The 9374-nt window shown below is 35.6% G+C and overlaps 1 long non-coding RNA gene across 1 annotated transcript; it reads right to left on the bottom strand.

Moving 5' to 3' along the window:
• Positions 1-6009: 6009 nt before the first annotated feature.
• LOC311085700 lies at positions 6010-8708 on the bottom strand. The gene is made up of 7 exons (XR_014606903.1): positions 8600-8708; positions 8155-8225; positions 7977-8056; positions 7793-7901; positions 7508-7582; positions 6692-6776; positions 6010-6584 (listed from the first exon to the last, which is right to left on the bottom strand). It is a non-coding gene; the product is annotated as an uncharacterized lncRNA (long non-coding RNA).
• Between the last annotated feature and the right edge of the window lie 666 nt (positions 8709-9374).

Raw genomic sequence — 9374 nt, forward strand, 5'->3', positions numbered from 1 at the left:
AACATGAGTAAAAAGTGTTTAAATAAACTACAAAACATGGCGGATATGCGCGCGACGACGCGGTTCGGGGGTGGGGGTAGATAGATTTGAGTCAGTGACTAAATAAAATTTATCAGGTTAAACTTTGATTAATGTTATGTTGTATTTCATCTGCAATAAATGTGGACGTTTATAAAGATCCGTTTGGCCATTAAGGGTAGAAGTTGTGATTTTTGCTGTTCACATGTGTATGTGTCCTCTTTGATCGCGGGAAATTTGAACAACGGACGCATCGCCGATCCGAAGATTACGGAGCCCGGGAGTCACCTGTGGGAGAAAAAAAAAAAACAATCCGTGGCGACGGTTTTGCAATCCGTCCGCTTAGTTTATAAACCGTACTCACGAATTCTCAAACTGTTCCCTCGGTTTAACAAATCGTGCTCACGGGTTAATAAACCGTACCCACGAGTTTCTAATCCGCGCTCTCAGATTTGTAAACCGTGCCTTCAGTTTTTGCAATCTGTACCCACAAATTCATAAACCGTGCCCACGCTTTCGCAATCCGTTCCCACGGGTTTGTAAACTGTACTCACGGATTTGTGGCTCGCCCTCATTTTAGAAGAACACCAGGAGACCGTTGTTAACGAATCATATTTTATATTGTTTTATTAAATATGAAGTGGAACACATCAAATTGTCTTGCGTCTGCATGTTTAAAGTGATTCGCAATTGTAGCGGGTATATGAATGACGTGCATTAAAATATTTTGTTTATTTGTGATAATATTAGCACTTTATTATTATTGTCTAACCTGTATTATGACTGAAATTTGTCAAATTGCTTTGTTCCTTTATTTGTAAGTTTCGGAAGCGTCTTCTAAATATGTAGCCTAAAATGTAATAATAATAATAATAATAATTATTATTATTATTATTAGTAGTATTAGCCTATTATTATTTGAGTTTATAACTATAAATAAGTTCACTTAAGACAGTAATAAGACAGACATTTATCATGAAATAATTTATGAATGCTTTATTTTTAAGCAAAAAGCAAAAAATGTAGGCCTATTTTATCCAAAACTGTAAAAGGTTAGTTTATAGCCTATAAATAAAGCATTGATAAATTATTTTATGAAAAACATATTACTGTTTTACTAAGTTAATTCATTTATAGTTATAAAATCAAATAATAATAATAATAATAATAATAATTATATTATTATTATTATTTTTAATTATGCCTACATTTTAGGCTACATATTTAGAAGACGCTTTTGTCCAAAACTTACAAAATAGGAACAAAGCGCAATTCGTCAAATATCAGTCATAATACTGGTTAGACAATAATAATGAAGTGCTAAGATTATCACAAATAAACAAAAGATTTTGATGCACGTCATTCATATAAAATAGTAGCCTATATTCCACCCCATACCCGCTACAATTGCGAATCACTTTAAACATGCAGACGCAAGACAATTTGATGTGTTCCACTTCATATTTAATAAAACAATATAAAATATGATTCGTTAACAACGGTCTCCTGGTGTTCTTCTAAAATGAGGGCGAGCCACAAATCCGTGAGTACAGTTTACAAACCCGTGGGAACGGATTGCGAAAGCATGGGCACGGTTTATGAATTTGTGGGTACAGATTGCAAAAACTGAAGGCACGGTTTACAAATCTGAGAGCGCGGATTAGAAACTCGTGGGTACGGTTTATTAACCCGTGAGCACGATTTGTTAAACCGAGGGAACAGTTTGAGAATTCGTAAGTACGGTTTATAAACTGAGCGGACGGATTGCAAAACCGTCGCCACGGATTGTTTTTTTTTCCCACAGGTGACTTCCCGGGCTCCGTAGATGATAGCCTATCGGGAAAGTTTTTTTTTTTTTTTCTAAGACGTTCTTCACCATGCTCTCTCCACAATGAATAGCTAATTATCCTTATGTGACTGTTAAACGTAGGCTAACTGGTATCACCACAAACGTTATGCTGTGTCCTAAAAATTGGCATATTTCATGGTATTGTGTCATGCAAGGTAATTGCAAAATCTATAGAAATGTACGTGCGAGGTGGCCAGCGGGGGACAGTTGAGACGTGTGTATCATCAGCTGTACCCCCCATAAAGTTCTATTATGTCACACACTATTTAGTTGTTCAGTGTTATGGTAACAGGTTAAACATCGTAATTAACCAGCATAGGACGCAAATGAAATAAAATTTGATATTTGTGATATATTATTATGTATTATTAATAAATATTGTTTCATATCTTGTTCCTGCTTTATGAATTTTAACCAGTGCTAATTTAAATAAAAATTAATGACTTAATATAACACATTTCATACGCCATGGCAATTCAAAGTGCTTTACATAGAGAGGAAATAATCACAAAATAAAACAGGGAAATTCAAACAGTTATTCAAAAGCTAGAAAGGTATTATAATAATCACACTTTAGTAGAGCTTTGCATAGAAAACACAAAATAAAAGCAGGGGGAATTAAAGCAGTTTATAAAATGAAACAACAGAGATAAATGATACAGTTATTAATTGAATTTGAGTAAAATGAATTAAAATAGTAAAAAGATGATACATAGAATAAACTTCTCATCTGGCAAAACACCGGTGTATCTTATTTTGACACTGAGATTTCCACATGACGTCAGTATTCTTCTGTGGATTTTCAGTATAGTACCGTGGATTATCTGAGCCCACCAGATTAGTAATCTGTACCAATCCAGACTAGTAATCTGTACTAGTCACCAAAGTGTTCCCTTGACCGTCATGAGTCAATCCCTCTCAAACTCCACCACAGGATTTAGTGCAAAACATCGGTTCAACATATCAATCAGTGCCATTTGAGTTCAGTTTAGAATCAAAAGGAAGAATACAGTATAGAATCAAACGGAGAATGCAGAAATAAAATATAGTGTAATCAGTCGGGTGAACAGTGGCACGGTGCTCATTCAGTAAATGCACAGCTAAACAGATGTGTATTGATTCTGGATTTGAATGTGACTACTGGGAGCACATCAGGGGCCTCGTGTACAAAGACTTGTGTTGAATTCATACTAAAACATTGTGTACGGACAAAGCTTTAAATGTGCGTACGCACAAAAAAACAGATGTATGAATCTCTGCGTACGAAGGACCCCACGCATATTCTCTTTGTACATCCCAATTAACGTAAAATTGAGCGCACATACACGAGCACAACGCCCCACCCAGTCTCCTCCCTTAATTAAATCAATTTAAATATGGTAATGACTCCACTTTGGCAAAAGAAAGCAGTAAGAAAATGGCTAAAGCAAGCGGCAAGAAACGAAACTTTACAGAGAGTGAATTGGAGGTGCTACTATCGGAGATAGAAATGAGAAAAAATATGTCCTCCGGAATTAATAACAAAAGGAAAAAATATGAGTGGGAGTGTTTGGCTGATGCCGTCAATGCGGTGGGATATGAAAGTCGCACTGTAAATGACCTTAAAAAGAAATGGTCTGATTATAAAGGTGGACGTTAAACGGAGAACTGTTGCGCACCGACAAAGTGTGGGCAGAACAGGCAGTGGTAAAGGCGTTGATGAACTTACACACTTTGAGCAGAGAGTTGCCTCAAATATGGGTGACACTGTACTCTCTGGAGTAGTATCTGCTGCTGTGGGAGACTCGGATTTACGACAGGACTGCCACGAATGTAACCAATTTCTCATTTGTTTTTACTTTGGTACACACAGCTTACCTATTTAATTTTCAAATGCATGCAATGTAGCTGACTAAAACCCAAAAAGTACACCAGAGAATTTAGGTATCCATTGCATTTATGGCAAATGTGTGTACCCATTGATAAGGACATTTTAATTGTTAATTGTTGTTAACAATTAAAATGAATTAATTTAACCAACAATTGGGACCTCGACCAAGGAAAAAAAGCTTCTTGGGGGGTGTTTGGTTCGAGGTCATGGTGCAAAGTGTTATGAATGCTCCGAGACACGAAGATAGATCCAAACGCAGCTTTATTAAATAAGGGTAATCCAAACTCGTAATCCAGTAAACAGGCAGTGGTCAAGGCAGGCAGCAATAAACAGAGTCCAATAAACAATCCAGATAGGGGCAGGCAGAACAGAGTCAGAAACCATAAACAGTCCAGGGTCAAAAACAGAAAACAAACACGGGAAAACCGCTCAGAAATGCAGACTAACAGTACAACAAGACTTCGCGATAAATCAATGTGAAAACCAGGTATTTATGGTGTGAGTGAAACAAGGTGATGAGAAACAGGTGAAAGAGATGAGTGCTGATGAGTCCGGACAGTGCTTTATGGGAAATGTAGTGTTTGAAGGAGTGATCACAGTCTAGTGTGGAGTGGCCTCTGGTGGCTCTCGAAGGTACTCCAGCTGGTGATCGTTACACAAAGGACCCTAGGTTGATTTTACTCCGAACCATCCCTTTAAATTACATCTGCGTTTTCAGTCTGGAGTTTTTAAGAGTGGATTTTCATGTGTCTTTTAAGGTTTCTTTTTCGTGTGTAACTCTTCCCGCACTGATCACATGTGTACGGCTTCTCTCCAGTATGGATTTTCATGTGTCTGTTAAGGGATCCTTTCTGTCTAAAACTCTTCCCACATTGATCACATGTGTGCGGCTTCTCTCCAGTGTGGATGCTCTTATGTTTTTTCAGAGATCCTGACTCACTGAATCTCTTGTCACAGTGTGAACACTTGTAAGGTTTTTCTCCAGTGTGAATTCTTTGGTGCACTGTCAATGCATTAGCTGTAACAAAGGTCTTCCCACAATCAAAGCACATGTAATTCTTCACACCACTGTGTCTTTTATGGTGTACTTTTAAAACACTAAGCTCTGAAAAACTCTTTCCACACAAAGAACACACGTGAGGCTTCTCCTTTGAATGAACGTTCAGGTGCCTCTTTAAAGAATCTGCCCGAAAAAAGTTTTTATCGCATTGATCACAGTTAAATGGTGTTTCTCCGGAATGAGAACGCAGATGTAATTTAAGTGATTTTGCATGTTTGAAACTCTTACTGCACTGATCACATGTGTACGGCTTCTCTCCAGTGTGGATTTTCATGTGTCTCTTAAGGTTTACTTTTTGTGTGAAACCCTGCCCGCACTGATCACATGTGTGTGGCTTCACTCCAGTGTGGATCGTCATGTGTTCGTTAAAGTGACTTTTCTGTGCAAAACTCTTCCCACATTGATCACATGTGTGCAGCTTCTCTCCAGTGTGGATTTTCATGTGATTAATAAGGGTTGGTTTGTGTGTGAAACTCTTCCCACACAGATCACATGTGTGTGGCTTCTCTCCTGAGTGGATATTCATGTGTTCCTTAAAGTTTCTGTTGCGTGTGAAACTCTTCCCGCACTGATCACATGTGTGCGGCTTCTCTCCAGTGTGGATTTTCATGTGATTAATAAGGGTTTGTTTTTGTGCAAAATTCTTCCCACACTGATCACATGTGTGCAGCTTCTCTCCAGTATGAGCACCCATGTGACGTTTAAGACTTTTTTTGTGTGGGAAACTCTTTCCACACTGAGGACAAGCTCTTCTTTTTGGTGAGCAACTCAAAGATTTGTCCAGTTTTGACATGATGTTTCTCCTCCACTTAATTCAGTTGTTCACTCTCCGCTTTCTCCTCCATCAAGTCTAAAATTAAAGATAAAAAGGTTTAATTTTAAGTAAAAAAAAATAAAAAAATAATTTAAATTCAAAGACAGAAATGTGAAGGGAAAAGACATATAATAGCAGATAATAGACAATTTCTACACTCTAAGAAATGATATGTTGGCTTTAATTAACTATTTTATGTCAACCGGTCCCACATAACTGGGTTATGTTGGATTTATGTAACATTATTTATTTCAATAAACTTAAGTTAATTACATAAGGTTAATCCAATGCCGTTTAGTTGAATAAGGTTAACAGTCTTAATTGTGTCCAAAACAATTAAGTTAATTAAGTTCAATTATCCTAAAATTAATATTTTTACATTCAACCAACACAAATAATCCAGTTTCATTATGAGTTTATTCAATGAATACATTCACTTTTTCTTTTTTTACAATTTTGTTTACATTTTTACAAACATTTCCAACGTGAACATGTACACAATATTTACTCTGTAAAGACTGCCTTCACTTTTCAAGAAAATAATTAAATAAATAATTTTAAAAAAGCATATTGCCTTTAGGTGAAAGGATTTATCAATCATTACTTATAAAGGTGTTCTGCAAAAAAAGCAGCAAACAATTTATCAGTTGTTTAAAACAAGACTATTATGCAAAGGAATGTAACATGGTTGATATTGAAACAAAAGTACTGTAACAGTCAACAGTGCAACATTATAGAAAGACCAGAAATGTTCCTAACCTCAGATTTCAAGAGTTTATTTTTCAGGCGTAAATAAGACCAAGCATCGAAGAACACACTTCTGCACATTGTTCAGGTTGTCATGTATTTAGATGCCGTAAATCATGATGCCAACATCTTTGTAAGGATCTGTAGCCTCTGCTCCTTCATGTTTGACCACATAGATTCCTAAGGTGGTCTTGCGTATTGAGGTTAGGACTTCATGTTCAACATCCTAAAAAAATACATAAAGTAACAATTAAAAACAGATCAGGGGTGAAAGGGGGAGTTGGTTTTAGAGAAACATACAAGATTTTTTATAAATGTAAAATATAAATTTACCATGCACTCCTTCACAAGGTTTGAGAGGGCCAGGTAAACAGCAAGTGCTTTCAAGATGAATTCACCTTTTCCCAGTGGTGTCATTCTGAACAATGAGACAAATAAGCCAGTGTTCAGAAGAATTAACACAAATTATGCCAAAGTTATTTCTACAAGAGCCAAAAAAAATATTATCTGCAACTGCATCTGTGAGGGCCTCAAAATTCAGAGAACCAGTACAATAAAAGTAATAAGTGGTTCTAAACCAAAAGCTTTGCTACAGAAAAGCCATTAAATAATCTTGGATGTCAGAGCTGTTCCAATTGTAGGTGCATAAATCACAAATCTGATGCTGCTGAGAAATAGGGTAAAGAGACGAACAAGCTCTGAAATTAAAACAGAATTAATCATGTACATATTAACATTCCAGAGCTTATATACAAAAATTCAAGGGATACCCAAAAGTTCTGTTTTTTTTTTTTTTTACTGACATTTATGTCATTCAAACTCCCAAAGTCTTTTTTCCTGTTTTTCCTGCTCATTTCTGTCATTACAATGACAGTCAATGGTGAATTCTTCTTCCGAAGCTTCAATAGCATCAAACAATTGCATGTGACTTTAGAAGCTTCAGAACAGGAACTCACCGTTGACTTTAATTGCATGGACAGAAATGAGCAGGACAACCACATAATTTACCTTTTTAGTTAGAAAAGCAAAAAATAAAAGGGATTCGGTGACATGAAGCAGAGTAAATGATGTTCATCTTTGGGTATACTATTTTAATCTATAGTGAATTATTGTCAGATAAAAAATGATGAAGAATATAACAGAACATACCAGATCCATAACTGATAGGATGCTTATGATCTTCTTTACCGCTGTTCCTTCTGTCTTTTTGAAATTTTTGAGGAGCTGGGTTCAGAAATGAACAAAAAGGACAAATCAGGTTGGTTGCTGATAAATTTGAGTCTTTACAATATTATCATATACCAAGACTAACAGTATTTCTTTAACAGCATTTATCTGAATTACATCTAAAATACTTCAATTTATAATTTGGAATTGCATACAATAACCATCCAAGTAATTCATCACAGATGACATTACATTATAAAGACTTACCTCTAAAGAGTGCTGGCTATCTGTTATTAAATTCAGTGACGAAACGCAGATCTTCGATCATCTCATGTCTCCTGTGCGTAAATGTTCTGTCCATCAGCACCTTGATAACCTGCATAAGTATTGAGCATATGTGGGACCACAGCGAATTCCATTTTTAAAACTTTGTCTGTGTCCATGTACCAACCTGAAGTGTTTTAAAAGCTTAGATCTGGATGTTTGAGAAGAGCCACAATCTATGCACGTCACATGCAGGACTCCAAAATTCTGAGGAAACAAAAATGAAGATGTGAGTCTATAATAATAATACAAAAAAAAAAAAAAAAACTGTAGTAAAATTATTTTGGATGACCTAATAAGCTTACCAGATGCTACAGTAGATGCCATCTTACTCGAGTCAGTGTCAAACGTGTTTATTGCCATATGCCTATGCATTCTGTGTTTCAAAAGTTTCAGAGTTATTATTTGACATTAAATAAAAATGCTCAACATTAAGGAAGTTATTAAAATTTATACTAAAACTAGATACAACTGCTGTATTGGGGCACAACATGGAGAAACTCTTCTTAACTAGCAATTTTATAAAAAAAAATAAGGTCATTTGCCATTTTTTGTATGGGTGAATTCAAATATTATCAAAGTTCAGCAAGTTTAAAAGATCACATAAGAGCTAAAAAACGCTAGCAGCTAACAACACCACTTGAGGACAAGTGCTAAAGCAACTTCAATAAATACCAACAAAAACAGCGATTGACTATTCTAATTTACTGACAGCCTCAATATTAAAGGATAGGAAGTAAAATAACTCACCTTTTGGTCCAGATAAATACAAAATGTTGATTGCAGCCTCCGTTTGAGCATGATTTGATTCCCACAAAATGGAGAACGAGTGCTAAGAGATCTCAACTTTGAGCTACGCATTAACGTTCTTTGAAATTTTTGCGCATGCGCAAATATAGCTCCACCTGTTGACCAAAGTGCGGTACTGCAGCGGTAACACAACTGCATTTCGTTAATTTAACTTAAGTGAGTTGTGTAAATTTGAGAAATGACTTTTTCTAATTCTGTCAACACAACTGTTTTAGTTTTAATGCACAAACACAAGAACATTATTTAATTTGAGCATAGTTACATTTCTTTGGTTCAACAACAGCCATGTTTCATTTTTTAGCAAAAATATGATAGTTTTGATGAATGTTTATAAATTAAGTATATGCCCATAGAACTTGAATAGGCTAATTCATTATAATAATACTCTTCCAAATATTGTTTTTAAAGCTAGGAATGCACAAGTGTGAATATGTGAGCGCAAAAAAAAAAAACGATCAAGCAGAGTGTTTCCATACAAAAGAAATACAGAAAACAACAAAGAGAGGAATGGAGATATCAGAGATTAAGTATGTCTATGATGTAAAAGTATTGAATTAGTAGATTACTAAACAATTAAAATGTACAAGTTCAATATTCATTAAGGATGCACCGAAATTTCGACCACAGAAAATTACATTTTCGATTTTTGCCAAACTTAACAACATAATCAGCACAATCACTATAGCCGCGTTTCCATTACCCTTCAAATTGCGCA

Source organism: Abramis brama (genome assembly GCF_963993115.1).
Source record: "Abramis brama genome assembly, chromosome: 6".
Taxonomy (NCBI): domain Eukaryota; kingdom Metazoa; phylum Chordata; class Actinopteri; order Cypriniformes; family Leuciscidae; genus Abramis; species Abramis brama.